General features: G+C 40.0%; 1 pseudogene; it reads right to left on the bottom strand.

The window, feature by feature from the left end:
- Positions 1-1,470: 1,470 nt before the first annotated feature.
- LOC122137598 lies at positions 1,471-19,790 on the bottom strand (annotated as a pseudogene).
- Positions 19,791-23,198: the final 3,408 nt, after the last annotated feature.

A 23,198-nucleotide genomic window follows, 5' to 3' on the forward strand; every position in this document is an offset into this window, starting at 1 on the left:
GAAGTTTTTTATATGTTCCAAATGCCTAAAGGGGGGGGTGGGGGATACTGCGATACTTGACTCCAAAACTACCTGCATTTTATAAAATCAACTAACATTTGAGTTGAGATTTTTCAGACCTTTTGCAATATTTGAAGGGGGTAAAAGGTCCAGAAATTGATATTTTTTTTTTTTTTGTTTTAAATCCTGTGCAAATTGAGGTTTTGTCCCCTCGTCGTAAATTGCGAGTTTTTAGTATCATGCAATTTCCTTTAGAAGGAAAAAAATTGCAAGATTAACAAGTTAGGCAATTAAAACGATTGGTTTACTTTGGTGCTTGCTTTATTGAAAACGAGCATTTTGCTTAAGCGACCAGTGAATAGCAAGAGGAAGAATCCAACACGGATTTTCTGTGCCTCTGAACCTGCTTGTATTCAGCATTGTTTGAATAACCACCACTAGCAAAATACAAAAATCTTTTTGGAAAAGTCCTGTTTTTGACTTTCCTTTTTCTTCTTTGGTGAAAAGTGGGGAGGGGGGGTTTTTAAAAGGAAAGTATCAGCCTGCTGCGTTTTTAGTTGTGAACGGGCCTTACATTCCATGTAACAAAATTCTTTTGTTCCTCCTCCTGAAATACTCTTTAAAAACCATAACCCACAACACCATATTGTGTACACAGGCAATAGTATGTTCTGACCTTAAAAATAAGGGAAATCTTGAAAAACAATGTGCCTTTTACTTGTATACATATTTTTGGGTTGACACACCTTAACCCTTTCATGAAGATCTGTAGAGCTCATTGATGTCCAAGTTCTCTAATGTTCACAGTGCAGTGTTATATCCTTACAAAGTTTCCACAATGTAGTGATGGAGTCCCAAGTTAGAACCTGTGAACGAAAGTTGCACACGTACTCAATGATGAATGAAAAAGTAGCTGCATTCATCATCTTTATTAGCAATGTAAGCCCCTCAACAAGTCATTGAACCCAGTTTTATCTGGACCTTGTTAATTACCAATGTTGGCTCCTTGGGACAAGGGTTAGAAACCCATAGTATTCTCAAAGTAGAAGTACTTTGGTACATAATTATGGGTAGTCATGTCTGAACTCTACAATGCACTGCCACAGCATTCTTCCATAATGGCTTGGCAGCCTCCTTCCTCAATGTCTAATATAATTTTCTTTAGAACAAGTTCATAATAGACAGGTAACAATGAGATTCTTCATGGACTTATACATTTCAAACGTGTGCTTTTTAATCCGTCTGCCTTCACCACTGGTGTTATTGCATCAGTAGTCCTGATACTGCAGGAAATGAACCCCCAAATCCCGCCTTGTCAGACTGAAAACTGGAAAGTCAGTTTCCTTTCTCAGTGGCACAAATCAATACAAATGAATCTACACTAATATATAAAAACACCTAATTTACTCCTGCCCCTCAGGAAAAGACTATCCATCACCAGAGCTGATTTTTGGAGGCGCGAGCCATTTCTTAATGCAGTCCTGGTTGCACATATTGCAGGCTGCCGGTGGCACATTGCAGGGGCTCCGATGAAGAGGGTTGGAACTCGAACTGCTCCCCCATCTGACAGATTCGGCACAAGATTCACCTTCATACCTCATCAGAGATCCTCCACAGCAAGCTAAAAGTACGGAAAAGGTGCGGTTTACAATTAGCAAATTAAGTTATGAACATTTGTTCCTATGAGTACACTACAGTGCCCAATCATTTCAGAATTTAGACCCATTTTCGACTTGACCACATCTAACTGAAGCAGCCAATCGGGATCTTAAGGATTACTAGAAAACTTTCAAGCAGGTGTGTAGAAGCAGAATGAAGCTAAAACTTTGCTGGAAGGAGGCCCTTCAGGAACAGGAATGGAAACCCTGTGTGACACAGCCTATAAATAACTGTGTGATGAGAAAAACAGCTGTGGGTCGTGATTCATCAGTTTATAAAGTGCAATCCAAAAAAAGAGAGTGTTTTCACTTAAGTGCTCGTCTGCACACGAACCACATAAACTGTAGTTTGATGGGCCACAAATCAAGCTTACAGGCAAACGACGGTCAAGTGGAGATATAAAAAAATAAAAATAAAGAAAAAAAAAAAAAAAACCGGGTGCTTGTGGGCAGTAATAGGTGACGTGTAACACCCACACCACCGTGCACCAGGACACACACACACACACACAAAAAAGACCCACAACACCGCACCCACAAGCACGAACGAAGATTTAACTTTTTTTCTTGGTCTGAATACATCAAACTAAATGTCGCTTCAAATAGGGCTGGGCAATATATCGCATAAGATTGTTGACGCTGCATAGTTTCGTCAGTCACGAGCCGGTTCCCTGATTACCGCTAAATCACGCATCACCTTCTTTCAAATGAAGCGGCATTTTAGATATACAGAGCCATAGAATCACTGACCCAATACTAACGCAATATCGCGTTCTTTATCGCAGATTGAATCGCCTTCACATAATGAACGCGATATTGCGTAGCTTGTCAGTGAACTACGGCTCTGTCCTAATTAAATGTTGCTCCATTTGAAAGCAGGTGGGGTGATTTGCGTTATATCAGGGAACCGGCTTTACTGATGAACATCTGCGAATGCGATATATCGCCCAGCCCTAGCTTCAAACCTGACCATTCCAATCCGACATGGTTTTCGCAACTACAACCAGTTTTTTGTGTTGTGACAAGATGCACTCAATTGTTTTGCTGGTGCTGAATATCCATTATTAAAAACGGTTTAAAACTCAATGTACACGCTACTGAAAATCCCAGTGTTAATTCTATTCTTACAATTGTAATCCTTAAAATTACCATAAACAAGAAAATTGGGAGTTAAAAAAAACGCGTTTCACATTTAATCATTGTTAGCGTGTCGTTCTTTTAATCGTACACGCCTGGGGTATTATGTGCGATGGCAAAAGATTTCCCCACACACGATTTTAGCAATGGACTGTTGCCTGGGGACAGTTGCACTGACCAACAGAAAGCTGGCTCGATTAAAAGCGACTTCTGCGGGGAAAATGTCATACGTCGCCTACAGAGTTATTGAAAACTGCACCTTGGTCTGATACTGTAACTATACCTTTACTTAGTGCTAGGAGGATACAAACCAGAATTTATATCATGATAACATTTCTCAATTTTCAGTGCGTATATATATACTTCTGAATGTCGATATGAACATAGTAAAAAAATAAAAAATAAAAACCTCAGACAAACTGCTCATCAAAAATCAGTAATAATAGACACAATGCCACGCCTAATGTATGATGTTCCTGTATGTCACTATAATAGTCGTTACTTTGACTAACAACCACTCATCATCAAAACTTTACTAGAGTCGACACGACACTGGCTTTCTTTATATAAAAGCTGAGAGCTGTAGTTTTGCACATTATATGCTCAGCAGTGAGTCGGTGTTTGTTGAGTTTGCTATTCAGTCTGTATTTCACACAGCGCTTAGATGTGAAACTGGCTTCACAAAAGCTGCTCCCGAAAACAGTTATGTAGTGACGCTTATACCCAGGTGTCTTCTAGACCAGGACGTGAGCAGTGAATCGCGTCGCGCCAAGAGACAGCACAAGAACCTTATTATAACGTCTTCACTCATAGTTTTGAATGGGTGAAAAATGCCAACACTCAATATGGCCCCGCTCACACTCTAACAAAGCCCCACCTTCGTCCGGCACATATAGCCCGCTCGGCTACGGGTATCGGATAACGTCAGTTGCATCACTCGCAGCTGCCGTTAGTAAAGCCAGGTAGACTATAGAAACCGTAATGAGCTCTGGTGATGTGCGGTTAGGACTATGCGCATAAGACGCACTGGCTGATCTACTATCATGAAAGAATAAGCTCTCTTTTTTAAAAACGCTATTTCCGTATCAAAATAAACATGTTATGATACATTTGTTCAGTATTTTCACTCCTTGTATTGTCAAATATGAAAATTTAATCTTACAGCTTAGTGAACAGTTTTGGGAGAATTGATTTTCCTCCCATTTTCACAGAGATTAGGAGCTGCACTTGTCACAGCGCAGTAAAGAAGTGTGTGTTCCAAGATGGCCGCCAAGGAACATGACTTCCCTTGGTAGAGTCGTGGCCTTATAGTGTTAAGAGTTTGGACTCAAACTTACCCCTAAGTGTTGTGGGTTTCGAGTCTCGGGGCCGGCACTACCAACTGACTGGAGGTCCCCTTTAGCAAGGCCATCTGAACTCCTAATTGCTTCCCCCGTGCCGCCGCAGCAAACATGGCTGCCCACTGCTTCCTGGGTGTGTGGTGTTTCAGTGCTGTGTGGTGCGCGCAAGGGGGCGGAAAAATCGGAACGGTCTGGTGTGTGCACACATGTTGGAAACAATGGTTTAAATTGCAGAGTCATGGAATTCCCTGAGTAGTGGGTCCCAAGACTATGCTGTCCAGGCAACAGTCCACTTTTTTTATTTTTTTTTTACTTATTTTAAGCAATAACTGTCTTCACCCACTAGGGAACCGAATGCAAAATTCCCAACAGCAAACGAGCACGGAGTTCCCTGTTCTAGATTTCGGATGTGGTTCGAGCTTGTTTGCACACGGCCGTTTTGTCGCTGATCAATCAGTCCACATCCATATAGGACAATGGTGTTGCGCTGCATCCAGTGTTAGAAAATTATCGCTGATTATAATCACTGGGCTCGTACTGTCTTTTTTTGCTTTTTGCCCGAAACAGGGCCTGGGTCTCTGTCTGTGTGACAAAAGCATAACACTTTCCTACCACATAATCGCCTTTAAAACAACACCGCATAGACCGCTTAAATAAATGTTTCACATGCTGGAGAATGCTAAACTCCAACGATATAGGCCTAAATATAAATCACCAAAAATGTTTAAAGAATCACCCAGGATACCACTGGGCGATTCATGATCAGGTAGATCAACCGGCATCTGAACGCCAGAAAACTAATTGGCCAAAATGTTTCATTTGACTTTTCAGATATCACCTGCTCTTCCCTTTGGATTACCTCTGACCTACTTTCTGGACGACTGAAATTTTTGCATATTGAATTTTAGAATATTGAAATTTGAGGTTTCCGGTTTCCTCTTCATCTTAAACTTGCGAGTATTTTTCAAAAAAAACTGGATATTTGCGGTCAAAAAAATTCACTGCTTGAAAATACACATTTATAAAAACTGCTATAAAAAAAACAATTAAGTTGTTGCTAAATTTCAAATTTTCATTATTCACGTTAAATAATCATAATGCAGAACTAATGTTAATGCCACATAATCTCATTTTTGATGAATGCCACTTGTCAGTAATTCTAAATTTTTACAATACAAATTCAAATAGTGTTTTATATTATAAGCTCCACAGAGTTGCTGCAGAAAACAGAAAAGGAAAAAAACCTTTTCCTGGAAACAGGCTTATTCAACATGCAAATTCATTCTCTGCAGTCAGTTTTTGTGGCGCCTTCGTTGTTTCTACCGCGTGGAACCCTCCATAAAGGACTAATACAAACGCCAATTTGCGTCAGTACAACACTCGTTCATTGGGAAATAAAACCTTCACATCCTGAACATGTTTTATTGGGATGAATAAATTGGACGTTTTCCAGTATCAGGAAACCTGGCTTACGGTTAGGAGATTCTTCACCGATTTTGAACTTCTGCCCAAGGGATATATAGTTTACAACTCTCCTTGCCCCACTGGGGTCGTGGGGGCGGGGGATTAATGACTATATACACAATAAAAAGTATTCCTGTCACCACTTCTGAATGGGACCAAAAGCCTCCAAACCTAACGTCGTGTTTGTCAAGGAATTTTCTGACCTTTTGAATGAATTGTCCACAAAGTATCTCTTTCTTGGAAAATTTTAAATGTGCATATATACTGTGGAAAAGGATACTCTTTCGTTATGAATGTTATAAATTCCGATTGAATCGTTTGATTTGGTGCGATAGGTAAATAGTCCCACTCATGAATTGGCCATTTGTTAGATTTCTTGTTAACTCAATCTGTAAATGAAGAATGTAGAGGTCCTGTGGTGACAATTTCAGATCATACGCCAGTTATTTTTAAGACTTGCATTGATATTCCACCTGTTTCATCTTGGACAAGTCATTGTGCTGGTCAAGGAAAATAAGTAAAAAAACAAATGTTGAGTTTCTCTCCTGCTGTTCAAAAATGCCCCTGATGCTTGAATCTTCCACGGTTACACCTAGGCGTAGATGAGCATTGGACTTTGCGAAGGTCAACCTGTGTTGACACATAAAACTGTATTGTTCCCCACTAAGATTAAGTTAGCAAAAACAAAAGGAAATCCCTGCTTAACTGAATCTACCTCGCTCCCCTCAGAAGAGTGTAGACAGTGGAGAGATGTGAAAAAAAAAATACAAAAATAAACTTCACTGTCATTATTATGAAGCGCTAGAGAGATTCTTTATTCAAGTTCCAAAAAGCTGTAATTGGAAGCAAAAAAATAAGCGGCGTTTCCACACTTCCACCGCTGGAACTTTACCCAGGAACTATGGGGCTGGTACTCTGTCTGTTTCTACCGCAGTGAACCAGGATCTAAATAAAGTTCTGGGTAAACCTCAATGCCCCTCAAAAAGTCCCCTGCTCATGAGGTTAGTACTATTTTCAAAGGTCCGGAACTTTTGGGGGTGGGACTTGGGCGCTAAACATGCTCAAAATTGGTTGAGTTCAAGCAGCATTGTGATTTCATCCACCTTTTATTCGAGAGTAATTTTCAATATTACTGTTATTGTGTCATGAAATGTAGTTTTAAAAGTATTTCAGGCGAGAATGTAGTGGTTTGTTTAAAACTCAAATCTGCGGTTTATATTATAAGACAGAACCGGTATTTAAAAATGGTGTTTCGGCCCGCATTTCGGAGAGCTATCAAGCGGGAGCTCCGTACTCATACGTGTAACCGCGACTAGAGCAGTCTCAACCTCGGGCTAAGGGCGGTGGTCCTGACATTTGCCACTGGCTCCGATTTTCGCTGAATGTAAGTGGGGATCTTTAAACCGAGTTAAACATAAAATATAATTTGTTTTGGGTAAATCTGGAACAGGGTAATCTTTGTCTTTATTTAATTTATCTATATGTTGTAAATGAAAAAGTAACACAGCAATTTATGTATTTAGATTTCTATTAAGGTGTGGGTAGGCTGTGTGCGATATATATAATAGTGAAATATATATATTATATCCCTCCGTGGTGAGTGCCGTTTATCGGGCGTTTATCTTAATTGCTGCGGTTAACGTGAGACTCTTAACAGCGCGCTGATAAAAAAAAAAATAAATCGGTGCCGTTAAGTGTACAAGCTAGTTCTCAAAGTTGGGATTGGGAGTGCTGGGGGTCTACACTACGCGAAGCTATGACATGTCAACTTCAAATAAGTCCACACCACCGGATGATGTTTCAGCGCGGATGTATACCTAGACGAATATGCACTGTAGGGAGCGGGCGAGAACGAGTCTTCGAACCTGGATGGTGTATGGGGGCCTACTGTGAAATTAGGCGTCATCTTCCTAAAAAAACCTCGACAAGACTTCCGCCTGTGTTTCACACACACATACTCCGGTACATCACATGCACTGTCAGTCAGGCGTATTCCAGCCGTGTGCGTTACGTGTGTGGGTCAGAAGCAGCACGGACTCATGGTGGTGCTTTCACACAGGATGCGTTTTGAACGGCTCCGTTATCTGATCGTCGGCGGCTTGTTTAGTCCCACAAACACAACATTTGTTCATTATTTCTATATTTCAAACCATGTAAAAAATAAAAAAAAAAAAAAAAAAAAAAAAAAAAAAAAAAAAATTTTACTTAATCGCAGTAACAATCTTTCCGCTATAGCTCATAGACCTAAGGTTTAAACTTAATAAATATAAACAACACTCATACATGCATTTGAGTTCTAGGGTTTGTATAATAAGGGCTTGCTCAAGCAAGCGGCAAAACATTTAAACACAACATTTGCCTACTTTTTTCTTGTTGGATAATCCCAAATATTTAATTAAAGCACCACTGACCGAACAGTCGACTCTCGTGCCTTTTGCATTTAAATCTTTATTACAGCAATCGCACGGATTCTTAATGAACTTTTGTCTGCTTCCATAAAAGTGCATAGGCCCTATATAATGTTGCCTTCGTTTTATCTAAAGGGTTTTCTTTTTCTTGTTTTTAAATCTAGCCAAAAACCCATGTGTTTGCGTGTATAACACAGAAGCCTTTAATTAGTGTAGATGTCATTTTATTGTCGAAATTAATGCATTTTCCGTCCGGGTGTCAATCCATGTTAATTTTTACCGCGAACAATGCGCTGTCCATTTTAATCAGCGCATGCAGCACAGCACAAATAGTACTCGGTACACTGCTGCAGACAGGCACCGCTTCCTGGAACCTCACTGACGGACCACAACTGCGTGAACGCTGGAATCCGTTAACATGGGTGCGTAAAAAATAATTAAGGACCACAACTGCGAGTGCACGCATACGCACTGCAGGCGGAGTATCTGTGAAACAGGCGTAAGGTTGTTTGCCAACTTGTGCAATGCGGAATTAGTTTTACTGTAGGAGTTTTCTTCCAGTCTCAAGTACCACCTCAAACGCAAAGCTCCCTTTAGCTAATGCGGATAGATGCCGGCACCAACCATGTAGCGCAGGGGAAGAGTCGTCATCAAACTACTATGTTTGAGTGCAGCACAGCTCTTTCAGTACTAACAAGTACATCTTTATTGAAACATAATTGAATGCCTTCGTGGTCAGAATTCAATGAGCCCTTTAATCTAGATTAATTCCAAGATTATAGTGAGTATTATCTAGATTAACATTAATCTATGCCCACCACTATATATATATATATATATATATATACACACACACACAACATATACACACACAAACACTCCCCTGAACTAAAGTACATTTCTCTGCGGCTATTATTATTGTTTTAATAAAAGAAACAAGGAGGCAGTGGTATTTGATAGTTTCCTGAAAAAAACATGTTCCTGGTACAATTGGTCGCGGATTAGAGTGTTGGTGAAACGTGGACAATAAACCTTTCCTTTTTAATATTATTAGGCTTAGCCAGTAACCTGAAATTATTGTTCCTCTATTATAAATGCAGGTTATAAATCCATTGAATAATATGGCAACCAGAATTCTTGATGGAAATTCTCAACTTTTGACCAGCACACACTCCAGATTCTGACGTTTGGTAATGGACCCATCCTATTCACCCTGCCTATTAGTGGCAGAGTGGGGAGCGAGTTCCAGTCTATTACCTACATCCTATATTACAAAGAGATTGTACAAACCTGAACCTACTTTGTGGAAAGGTAGTATGATGGCCTAGTCGTGATAAAGCAGGCTTTCGACTGGTGTATCGCCGGATCTTTAATGCACACTTGATATAACAAAAGTCTGTGTACATGTTCGTGCGTGTCCCATTAGATTTTAAGTATGCTGTTGTGTCACCTCTGCTGCTTAAACCTAGGCCAATAATTTGGGCCCCGTCGATGAGATAAGAGATCCCAACTATAATACCTATCGTCACAGTATAAGACCTTTTGTATCAATTCTTTTGTTTGTTTTTGCCAGCAATTACTTGTATTTTTTAAATTCAAACTTTATTTTAGAAAAGTTTCAATCTGGGTTTAAGGTGGCTCACAGTACAGAGTCGACAGTATTGAAAGTTTGTCAACATCATCTTTTTAGCACTAGATAAGGGAGATTATTATTTTAGTACTTATTGAATCTTTAGTGCGGCTTTTGACATAGGGTAGATCATGAAACGTCATCCTCTCGCCTTGAAATCTGGAAAGGTCCTGCAATTCATGGGCACTTTCATTCATTTGGCCAAGGCCCACCCCCCATGAGGCCGTTTTTGACCGACTTGTCAAACAAATACCATCACAGTTTTGTTTCGTTTCATCGTCACTTTTCAAAGGCGTGGAAATGTCGCGCCACAATAACAGACCGATAAGAAGGAAGAGAGGGGGGGGTAACCCACCCGAACAACATCTGACATATTTTAAAGATTCTATGCAGCAAACTTTAAAATATTTCACATTACTTTTGAAAATCCAGCGTTTGAGTTGATCCTGCTAAGTGCTTCGTCTCGTTCGTTGTAAACACTATGGCTTTTTCTTCTTCGTGAGGAGTTTGGCGCCACGGTATCTTTGTTTCCAGGCAAAACGTTAAAGAACGCGACACGCACGTCTCTGTGGAAATCCTGTAGGAATTCAAGCCATCCGATGATGACTTTTGACACTCCTGAAGTGTGTTGTTCCACTTTTAGTGTCCCATATGCATCAGACGTATCAGTCCCAACAGTCTGAGGCTGAGACTACGGTAGGCCTGAAAGGTATGGTCTTGAAATGGTTTTGATCTTTTCTAAGTGACAAGGTATTTCTCAATTAAGTATATAGATTCAATCTCTAGAAAGATTGCTTCCATTGGGGGGGGTCCCCACAGGGATCAATTCTTTCTTCTCTACACGGTATTTACTTATATCTGCTCCCTTCAGGTAGCTTTTTTTTTTTTTTTATAGCATGGAGGTATCATTCCTTTGTTCGTTGGCCGGGGGATGATACTAATTCATACTACTTGCCACTAAACACCCTAATGAAATCTCTTGACTCCCTTATTTAGCAGTGTTTAAACGATATAAAAACAATTGGATACAAACTTTTTTTTAATGCTAAATTAAGAAAGACTGAGTTATTGTTTTTTGAGCCCAGCCCAAATATTCTATTTAAATCACTTTTAAATTTAAATCCCATTGGCACCATATTTTAAAACATCCGTTAGAGATTTAGGTTTTTCGAACCTGCATGATAATTTTAAAAATGGAAGATAACTCTTTCTGTGGTGGTACTATGCTTGGCTTTTATATCTTGCGCATGGTTAGTAAAAATCAAAAAAAAAATTGTCAAATGCTGACTTCTAAATGAGTTTTTCATTACATTTGTTCTCATCATTCTTTAGATTTACTCGCTGGTACGAGGCATCTCTGCCACATCCTTGGCTCGATTACAATCATTTCCGAATGCGGCGGCGAGGCTTCTAATCAAGGGTAAAGAAATAGATTCTTATTTCCCCGTTACTTGCAACAACTTGTGCTGGCTCCCTGTTTGTTTAGAATTAAGAAGATTTTTAATTTTTGTATATAATCATTAAACAACCAAGCAACCTTGTACCTCAACCGAAACCTCTTGATGCCTTATAACCCCCCTAGAGCTTTGCGCTCAGAAAACTAAACTTCTGGTAGTGCCTAGGACAATTCATCACCAAAAAGGCGATAGGGCTTTTGCAGTACATAGGGGCAGAGATTGTGGAATGAGTTTCCATTACATATGAGATCTGCTTAATCGCTGTCAATTTTTAAGAAACTGATGAATGCAGCAACTCACTTTGGAGTGGCAGTTTATGTTACTTAAATTATATAGTAGGTTATTTGTGATTGTTAGATTGGTCAATGTGTGTGTGTGATGGTGTTTTGGTGTTGTTTGTTTTTATGTAAAGCACTGTGGGTAACCCTTGTGGGTTCTTTTAGTAGTGCTATAATAAATAAATTACAAAAAAACAAAAAAAACAAAAAACAAATTGCCCTCTGACCTCTCCTGAATCTTTCGGCAGTCTCTCTGGGTCTCTGGAGTGGGGCGGGCTTGTCTTTTCCACCCTGCTCATCAGTTTGACTCCTCCCTTCTGCTCCCACTGCCCCCACACCAATTATCATATTCTCAGGCATACGGAAGAGTGGGCTGTTCTCACCCTGCCCATGCCATGGCTCCATCCTGCTAGGGCGGGCTCCGTCCTGCAGTAGTGACGCAGAGAGAGACCTGAGGATCCAGTAGAGGTTGCTGCTGTGGCACCCTCTGATGGACTCATCTTCATCATCGTGTCATCATCTTCACAATCCGTGCTCCGGTCAGGTGTTTTTACGGCCATCACGGTCACCAAGAGGGAATTGGGGTGAACGATGAAGGTCCATGCGGGCGAGCTTCGTCCACGCCCTTGCCTCCTGCGACGAGAGAACAGTGGGTACAGCGGTTCCAGTTCAGCCAGGACAGGCCTGTCGGAGATCTGAGCGATTCTTTGTTCGTGCTCTACTACACCAGCTTCTCTCCTGGACGGGAGCGAGAGATGGTCCACGTCTGCGCAAGAATGAAAATGACTGAACAGGGTCAGAGGTCCTCAACTCTGCTTCCAAATTTCCTCGTCTGACTAAAGGAGGGACTACACTCAGGGTGGGGCTTTCATCTGGACTTGTAGTCATAGACCGAGAATCAGAGGCAGAGCTGGCGGTAGAGAGTTAGACTCCTGACTAGAGCGTCGGGAGAAAAGCCGGGATAGCAGACGCCGGGTTTGTTTCGCCTGCCATCTGAGTCACCGCCATTCTGAGCAGGAAGTGGGAGTGGGGTGGGCTAGAGGACGGTGGCTGGAGTTACAGCCAGTAAGCGGGGCACGTAAGGGGTGGAGCTCCAGGATGAGAGCTGGGATGAGGCTGTGACAGAGGCGGAGGGTTCTGGTGGAACTAGAGCTGGAGCGTGTCGTATCATGCGAGAGAACGGACCAACTGGTAATCTGAGGTCTAGCCTGTGGGAACTGGGCGCTGTGCAGAGGAGGAAGGGAAGTAGGTGTGTCGGATCTCGGCTGAGGATACGGTGGCTAGATGAACCATTCTCTCTGTGGGATGTAGGGATACTGGCTCTCTTTGGGTCGAGCACCTTGTGCCTAGGTGGAGGTAACACCACGCTCCGAACGGTCTGAAGCACAAAAAGAAAATGTAGAGTGTACCATGATGGCCTACAATATGCATTCGGACCCAATGGGTGTGGGTTTGGAAACCGAGACCATTAGACCACAGTCTTTACTAATAAGCGTGATCAGGTGTTAGATTAAGGAGATTTTTAAACTCGTCTTCCAGGTTACAAGGGCTGAAATGTCCACATTAATTTGGATATAATCGAAATACAGCATTTTCATCTTCAAAACACCCATCAGTTCACACTGGTAGTGGACAGTTGGGTCTAAATGTGAATAGATGTTGTGGCACAATACACAATGAAGATTTCAGCCCATAGGCGGTACTGCTAGACTCGCCCCAGTGAGTTCCGGTGCCCTGAATGTTCCCGCTCTCTTTCTACCAAATCTCTGCTCGGGCCCAAAGACTCTCTGATGGTAAAGTGTCGAAGATGAAGAGGAGGATGACGAAGATGATCTAGATAAAGGACTGATGGCAGGATTTCCATGAAGAATCTAAACACAGAGAATCAATGCGTTATTCCACCATACACCCATACAGGACACCCAATAATTAACTATAGCTACAGCATTTTAACACTTAACACAATATTTTTGCAACTACTTGTTACTGTGTGGACATACTTCCGAAAGTTGAGTAAGAGCTGGCAGGTTTAGATGTTGAAGGGGATGTATAATATGCGTGGCTATTCTATTTGTGTAGGAAAGTTTGTGCTCGTTTTAGACTCGCTGTCTTGGGATGGTGCCAAGAAGTCCACAGTATGTTCCCGGTCTTCTCTCAGAGTCGGTCTAAAATGCAAACACACAAACAGGTGCAGTCAGATGTCATGCATTTCTGGGTTGGTTACTAAACGGACTCCAAGATTCTTGGACTGTTCACATTGCAAAGATCTTTCAAATCCGATTTTTTTTTGATAACGTTGTTACATAAATATCAATGTCTGAAAAACATCACAACAATGTCATCCTTAATACACAATTATGAATTGTGCTACTTTATAAAACTAAAGAACATTGGACATCCAATCTTATATCTATGCTGTAGCATTAGACAGTTTCTTATGGTTTAAAAATATACACTATGCAATTAATGTAATTTATTATTATTATTATATTATTATTATTATTATATTATAAAACCTCTTTATATAATTTACATATAACATTTTATACACAATATATTTACAAGTCTGCCTCGGTCCACACTGGCAGATTCATGTCCATGGTTCGATCACAGGAAGATGACGAAGACAGAGAGACAGGAGTAGAGAGCTTCCAGTTGGAGTGACGACTTTCAGTTGAATTGTAACCTCTTGGCGAGCTCGGCAGACTGGAGCGCTCTAGAACAGACAGAAACATGAGAAATGAACACACAACCTGTGAACGTTTAGAACATGGGAACAGGAAGAGACGCAACAATTATGGATTCCATCATTCAACTACTGTTTGTTCTACATCAGCATTAAAGAGATACATGGGCCAATATTCAGACTTAACAGCCCAAGCACAAAGCCTCTGCAAATAGTTTTCTTTCTTCCTAAAAGCATATGGGTGGTTGCTGCTTTGTTATGTTTAGAAAACACCCGGTTGCAAACTATACAGATGACTGATGGGAGCTGAATGGTGGCTAACGCTGTTTAATGTGCACTTCAACACTGACTAATGTGCACTCAAAAACACAACACTGACTAATGTAGAGATGTAGCCAAGTTCTTAGATCTTCAAAAACACACTCTGGGAGTCAAAAACAACACTGGAAGTTTCAGTAATTTTTATCTAGCGAGACAAGAGACCTTGACATGTTGACGAGATACACCAGGGCCAGTGGGGACTTTAGTGTGCACTATAAAAAGCCCAGTGAACCAAAGTAGTGTAACATGAAGACCTTTCCAGAGCCCCAGCAGTGTGTGGAATATGAGATGCTAATAGAGATAGCACACTGATCTCCATAGTGCCTCTCTCATGCATCGAGAATCTTCATGAAGTTTTACTGACTGAAGGGGGGGGGAGAAAATCAACTTAGAGTAAATGAGAGGAAGAGAAAGAGGAAAAAAGGAAAGAAATCCCTGGGTAAATATTTTACTGTATAATGAAATAAAATAAAACTATACAATCATTTAATAACACTAAATATTAAAATCAATATTATTATTGATAACCCCCAGAGACCCAGCATAACAGAACTGTAATTGCATAAAGCAATCAAATACCTAATTTTCACTAAATATGGGTAAAAAAAATGAATGTAACAGTAGCTGACACTCTGAAATGAATCTACAGTTCTGGTGGGGGGGGGGGGGGGGGGTTTGCATATTAACTCTTAGCTTACTAAATATTAAATCTCAGTCTGATAAAACAAAACAAAAAAACAAAAACAACAACAACAACACTGTTGGTGTGGGTTAAACGTTTGAAATATTACACAAATTATATAACCTGTATAAAACAGAAACTATAATGCATAAGTGACTGTAAAATATGCATCTGAGTGCAAGAGCAGCATTTTGAGATTTGCTACCGGCTACTGTTTTTGCTTGACCATCTGTCTATTTTAGTTTTTACACAAACCTGGCAACACTGACATTAGGCAAAAAGCCAGCCTACTCAATAACTGGTCCAAAAATAATCAGAATCTTTTCCAGCAATGACCCATTTTGTCAAAAAAGTCTCATTAATATTTTTCTCATTCAACTAAAAAAAAAAAAAAAAAAAAAAAAAAAAAAAAAAAACACACCACATTATATTTAAAATATGCTTGTTATAAAAATTACAGTATTGATTAAGCTCAAAAAAATGTACTTCATTATTTTTCATGACTGTATCATTACTGGTTTAAAATATTCAATTTTTCAAATATATGCGTGTTCTGATTATTGTGAACAGACAATTGAGGTGACATTTTTGTATTTTGCAATGTTTTTTCAAACTGTGTATCCAAATTTTGCCAAAAACAGTTTTTAGAAAACTAATGGCTTCATAAAGACAGAGGCAGGAAAATTAATATCGATGCTTAGGTTTCTTATGGATACATATCATTGCCCCACATGCTTCCATTTCTAAATGAAAGAGTCAAAGATATTTTCTGAGGTAATCAATACTAAACCACAGATGCTGATGACAGAGCTACAAAACCTGTACTGAACCCCAAACAGTCCTTTAACTATGCTGGGTTACATAGAAAAAAAATAATGTGGATTTCTGAGTGATGGGTTGAACAGAAGGGGCTAACGATTTCAGACATGGCAGTCCTCTACCATGAGAGTCTTAAGATGCACTAAACCTGTGGATGTGGAATGCAAACACTGCGGAAATGAATGCATCACTGTAATACCTGATAGTCTGCGTCTAATTTGACGGACGCTTCTCTGCTAAAGCGATCTCTTCCCAAGACACTCCCTCTGCCATAGAGCCGACTCGCACTGAGCGCTGAAGATGAGGAGGAGAGGGAGGTGGATGATGACAGTGAGGAAGAGCTGGAGACTGCAAACGGAAACCGACGAGACTTCGAATCCATCTCTAAACTGCACCCTGAGAGACAGAGAGACACACACACAACGTTACAGCCGCACACCCATGACAGAACACCGCTAAATTCCATTTAAAAACAGGACTGGTAATGAGATGTTTCAGGGTGTGTCCTTAGTCAAGCATTACAAGTAGCCTCCAGCAGTATGATGGTTTTAGAGACATAGTTCACCAAAAAATGAATGATTGTGTCATGTACTCACCGTCGCATTGTTCTAAACCTGTATGACCTACTTTCTTACTCCTTCAGACGCCATTCATCATAATTATGTTAAAGAACTATTAGCACATTTTTAAAGTTAAAGTTCATGCAGAAATTAACATTGTCATCATTTACTCACACAAATGATGCTCCCAAAGCCTGTAAGCCTTTTGTCAAGCTTTTATATATTAAAATATATTTTTAATATTAATAAATAGCTTACAGCACTCTCTTTATTTGAGGAACAGATTTGAATTTAGGCTTTTATTTACATATAAACACTGATCAACGCATTGAGCACACATCAAATATGGTAATGGTATGGTTGATGTGCATTAAGCAATGTCTATAAGTAAAAACCAAAATTATGTCTGTTCTTCAAAATGATTGGGTCTTTTGAAAAGACTTACACCGCTCAATTCATTTGGATTAGTTCTACAATCTCCATGTACTTTATTAAGTGAGCACATTTTGGTTGCAGGCTTTCAATGGATGGACAACAATTATGTATCACTTAAAAATAATATAATTATGGATTTAATGGGTTTAAAGGGATACTCCACCCCAAAATTAAAATTGTGTCATCAAGCACTTATCCCCATGTCATTACAAACTTGTAAAAGCTCCGTTTGTCTTCGGAACGCAGTTAAAGATATTTTGGATGAAAACCGGGAGGCCTGTGACTGTCGCATAGACTGCCAAGTAAATAACAGTGTCAAGGTCCATAACAGGTATGAAAGTCGTCTTCAGAATACTCCATCTGCCATCAGACGTGCAATCTGAGTTATATGAAGTGAAGGGAACACATTTTGTAAGCAAAGAAAAAAAAAATAAAGAATTAATTAGTTTGTCAACAGTCTCCTCTGTGTCTCTCCATATCACCGTATGCTGTGTATGCTCTTCTGTATCATCTGTGCCACCTGTGTCTCTATGGAGAGACACAGAGGTGACTGTTGAAAACAAATTAAATGAAGTTATTGTTTTTTTCCCGTCACTTCATATAACCCAGATTGCACGTCTGATGGCAGATGGAGTATTCTGACGATGACTTTCATACCTTTTATGGACCTTGACACTTATTTACTTGGCAGTCTATGGGACAGTCACAGGCCTCACGATTTTCATTTCAAAATTTCTTAAATTGTGTTCCGAAGGCGAACAGAGCTTTTATGGGTTTGGAACGACATGGGGGTAAGTGATTAATGACGACCAAAAAAAAAAAAAAAAAAGTATTTTGGGGTGGAGTATCCCTTTAATGACATGGTGGTGAGTAAATGACATTTTAATTTTTGGGCAAATGATTCCACTTAAATAAGAAACTTTATCCTCCTGCGTTTCGTAAAAGAAAAGTCATAGATTTTAAACATCATGAGGGTGAGTAAATGTCTACTTTTTTCCCCAATGACTTAACCTTCAAAATACTACAAGTATAAATGAAAATGGCAAAAATGTGAATCTGAACTATGTTTTACAGCCATCAAGTGTAGAGGAAATGCACTGAAGAAAATGTCTTAAATGCCTGACATTACCAATAATCACTAACCCTTGGCATCCAAAAGCCACTGGCACTGACACACAGACAGTATGGACCACCTCAACCTGTCGTTTTATATCATAACACACTTTCCTCCCCTCAGTAAACATCTTCCTACAGCACCCTTCATCAAGTCCTCTATAAATACCCACCCCTCTACAGTAGAGGATCAAAATAGCCCCTTCCTGCAATGAAAGCTCTCTGCTGTATGTCAAACTTTTTCCAAATCACATTTGCCAAGTGAGAACACTGCTAAACTTAACCTGAAGGCACCAAAGCACTGCTTCAGTCAGGTGTCAGACAGAAAAGGCGCAAATGAGAGAGGGGCTATTGCAGGCTTAAGCCTGTACTTGAAATATTACTAGTTTAGATACAGAATGTTGTTGAGAACATATATATAGTAGGCCTCAAAGTTTTTAGATGCATAAAGCAACAATTTTATTGCATCATATCATATGAAGTGGCTTGCTGCATCTCTTGCATCATTTTAAACTTTCTTCTGAATATCTGTGCTGCTCTCTTCCATACAACAAAAGTGACGAGACCAAAAAAACAAAAACAAAAACAGCACAGACTAACAACTTCTGCATTATGGCTCCAAAATATCTGGAATATATGACAGCTTTGTTTGAGGATGAGACCAAAATTTGCCATGGCCACTTTTCATATTCATTTTATGAAAATGAAATGCGAAGACAGGCTAGTGAACTTCTCCTTTTCTGTTTGACAGAAGTAAGAAACTCATGGGTTTCGAAAGACATGACTGAGGAAATAAGCATCCATTTTCTTTCAGGGTATTTTTCATAGATAAACATTTGCAAAGTTTCTTTGCAAAGATGAATGACAAGCAAACAGAATGAGAAATACATTAACATCAGGGCGTGTATGTAACAAGGGGCAGAACAAAAACACCCGTGTGAAACCCTGTGGCTTTGTTTGCCGATTATGCAACCAGTGCTGGAACATTTTGTTAAACCCAGGCTTGTACACTCAACAAAAATCACAAAACAGCACACTAATAAAATTAGACATTTTAAGTTAATGCCTCTCTGCAGCTTCCTCATCTTATGGTTTCTAAATGTGTTCAGCACATATGTGCTCTTCCTTGATTCCATGTGCATCAGTTAGTACTTCAAATATTTTAAGTGAAAAAGGGTGCAAATTTTGACTATTTTGAAATAGTTTCGAGATTACATTTATGGTCCAAATTTTAGATAATAACAAATGACCTAATAAATGTCTCTCTGGCCTCCAGGCCACAGTGTCCAAGTCCTTTCTGTTGAACTTGACAGGACACAAACAGCAAAATTTCGACTGTAAACCACAGCTGATGCATATCAAACGTGTGCGTTGTCAGTGATTTGCATTAGCTCAGCACAGCTCTCGGGTTACAAGCAGGTACAAAAAAACAAATGGCTCGCAGAGGAAGTAAACAATGAGTATTTATCCTGTACAAACGCTTTTGCTCCAATAAATCAGACGGATTTAACTCAATGCATTCAGAAAAGAGCATGTTCATGACACGCGCCACTGACCCGTTAAACTAGACGCTCTAGGTTTCATGTGATCCCAGGAGTCAGTCGCATTAATAAACCAGCACTCTGCCAGATGTCTAGGCCTTGTTTTTGTTAGCCAGGACACTTCGTAACTACAACAAGAATAAAGCTCGCTGGATAACAGAATGCAATTAAATCGTAAGCGTTTGTATTAACTCTCAGCAAACGCTTGCCGTTAAAACACACCAATGTTAAAATACTCCGATTAACATCACCCCAGTGTGAACTCACCTCTGATTTTCCGTCTCTCTGATTTTAATATTAATGGCGTCCGTGTGTTGATATAGAGAGGGTCACGTGGTTTAAAGTGTAAGCGGACACCCGCAGGAAACGCGTACGTTGCGGCTGATTGTCAGCTGCCCCAGCCAATGAATGACAGTGTTACGAAATACGCCCCTCCCTCTTTTCTCTTTACCATTGATATGTTGCACGTAAATTACATAGATATTGTCCATGGTAAATTATAGGTTGTAAAATTAGAGGTGCCTCTCGAACATCTCAGTTGGTATTATCCAGCAAGTTAGTATTTGCAGATGATGGAAAATATATAAATACAAATTAACTTCCATGAAACAGTTTACGTTTATTTTTACGTTTTAGTTAACTCATTTTGGTGTAGTATACAGAAATCTGTTAAATAAGTGTTCAAGACCTATTTTAATATTTGTGAAAAAAAAATATTTCTTTGATGCACAAATGATCTTGGGGGAGATAATGTAGGCTAGCCTATAATTTGAAAACCCATTACATTTAAACTTATATCAAAACAAATACAATATATATATATATTAAATTCCATGTATATAAAGGTAGTCAAAATTTACTAATACTGAAAAAACAACTTCGGTGAAACCAGACACTACAGTACATTGACAGCATCAATAGACTGGTTAAAAAATAAAACATCTAGACTGGAAATATTAGTAAGCTTTATTTTTTTAATTGTTTACACTTTACTCAGAATTTTGTCTACAGTCGTGGCCAAAAGTTTTGAGAATTACATAAATACAGGTCCTTCTCAAAAAATTAGCATATTGTGAAAAAGTTCATTATTTTCCATAATGTAATGATAAAAATTTAACTTTCATATATTTTAGATTCATTGCACACCAACTGAAAATTTCAGGTCTTTTATTGTTTTTAATACTGATGATTTTGGCACACAGCTCATGAAAACCCAAAATTCCTATCTCAAAAAATTAGCATATCATGAAAAGGTTCTCTAAACGAGCTATTAACCTAATCATTTGAATCAACTAACTAATTAACACCTGCAAAAGATTCCTGAGGCTTTTAAAAACTCCCAGCCTGGTTCATTACTCAAAACCGCAATCTGCCGACCTGACTGCTGTCCAGAAGGCCATCATTGACACCCTCAAGCGAGAGGGTAAGACACAGAAAGAAATTTCTGAACGAATAGGCTGTTCCCAGAGTGCTGTATCAAGGCACCTCAGTGGGAAGTCTGTGGGAAGGAAAAAGTGTGGCAAAAAATGCTGCACAACGAGAAGAGGTGACCGGACCCTGAGGAAGATTGTGGAGAAGGACCAATTCCAGACCTTGGGGGACCTGCGGAAGCAGTGGACTGAGTCTGGAGTAGAAACATCCAGAGCCACCGTGCACAGGCGTGTGCTTTTGAACCAGAAACAGCGGCAGAAGCGCCTGACCTGGGCTACAGAGAAGCAGCACTGGACTGTTGCTCAGTGGTCCAAAATACTTTTTTCGGATGAAAGCAAATTTTGCATGTCATTCGGAAATCAAGGTGCCAGAGTCTGGAGGAAGACTGGGGAGAAGGAAATGCCAAAATGCCTGAAGTCCAGTGTCAAGTACCCACAGTCAGTGATGGTCTGGGGTGCCATGTCAGCTGCTGGTGTTGGTCCACTGTGTTTTATCAAGGGCACGGTCAATGCAGCTAGCTATCAGGAGATTTTGGAGCACTTCATGCTTCCATCTGCTGAAAAGCTTTATGGAGATGAAGATTTCGTTTTTCAGCACGACCTGGCACCTGCTCACAGTGCCAAAACCACTGGTAAATGGTTTACTTACCATGGTATTACTGTGCTCAATTGGACTGCCAACTCTCCTGACCTGAACCCCATAGAGAATCTGTGGGATATTGTGAAGAGAAAGTTGAGAGACGCAAGACCCAACACTCTGGATGAGCTTAAGGCCGCTATCGAAGCATCCTGGGCCTCCATAACACCTCAGCAGTGCCACAGGCTGATTGCCTCCATGCCACGCCGCATTGAAGCAGTCATTTCTGCAAAAGGATTCCCGACCAAGTATTGAGTGCATAACTGAACATAATTATTTGACGGTTGACTTTTTTTGTATTAAAAACACTTTTCTTTTATTGGTCGGATGAAATATGCTAATTTTTTGAGATAGGAATTTTGGGTTTTCATGAGCTGTATGCCAAAATCATCAGTATTAAAACAATAAAAGACCTGAAATATTTCAGTTGGTGTGCAATGAATCTAAAATATATGAAAGTTTAATTTTTATCATTACATTATGGAAATTAATGAACTTTTTCACAATATGCTAATTTTTTGAGAAGGACCTGTATTAGTTTTCAAAAAGTTTGCTGCTAAACTGCTTTTAGATCTTTGTTTCAGTTGTTTCTGTGGTGTAATGAAATATAATTACAAGCACTTCATACGTTTCAAAGGCTTTTATCGGCAATTACATGACATTTATGCAAAGAGTCAGTATTTGCAGTGTTGGCCCTTCTTTTTCAGGACCTCTGCAATTCGACTGGGCATGCTCTCAATCAACTTCTGGGCCAAATCCTGACTGATAGCAACCCATTCTTTCATAATAACTTCTTGGAGTTTGTCAGAATTAGTGGGTTTTTGTTTGTCCACCTGCCTCTTGAGGATTGACCACAAGTTCTCAATGGGATTAAGATCTGGGGAGTTTCCAGGCCATGGACCCAAAATTTCAACATTCTGGTCCCCCGAGCCACTTAGTTATCACTTTTGCCTTATGGCACGGTGCTCCATCGTGCTGGAAAATGCATTGTTCTTCACCAAACTGTTGTTGGAAGAAGTTGCTGTTGGAGGGTGTTTTGGTACCATTCTTTATTCATGGCTGTGTTTTTGGGCAGAATTGTGAGTGAGCCCACTCCCTTGGATGAGAAGCAACCCCACACATGAATGGTGTCAGGATGTTTTACTGTTGGCATGACACAGGACTGATGGTAGCGCTCACCTTTTCTTCTCCGGACAAGCCTTTTTCCAGATGCCCCAAACAATCGGAAAGGGGCTTCATCGGAGAATATGACTTTGCCCCAGTCCTCAGCAGTCCATTCACTATACTTTCTGCAGAAGATCAATCTGTCCCTGATGTTTTTTTTTGGAGAGAAGTGGCTTCTTTGCTGCCCTTCTTGACACCAGGCCATCTTCCAAAAGTCTTCGCCTCACTGTGTGTGCAGATGCGCTCACACCTGCCTGCTGCCATTCCTGAGCAAGCTCTGCACTGGTGGCACGCCGATCCCGCAGCTGAATCCTCTTTAGGAGACGATCCTGGCGCTTGCTGGACTTTCTTGGACGCCGTGAAGCCTTCTTTACAAGAATTGAACCTCTTTCCTTGAAGTTCTTGATGAACCTATAAATTGTTGATTTAGGTGCAATC

Source organism: Cyprinus carpio, chromosome B6, assembly GCF_018340385.1.
Source record: "Cyprinus carpio isolate SPL01 chromosome B6, ASM1834038v1, whole genome shotgun sequence".
Lineage (NCBI taxonomy): Eukaryota > Metazoa > Chordata > Actinopteri > Cypriniformes > Cyprinidae > Cyprinus > Cyprinus carpio.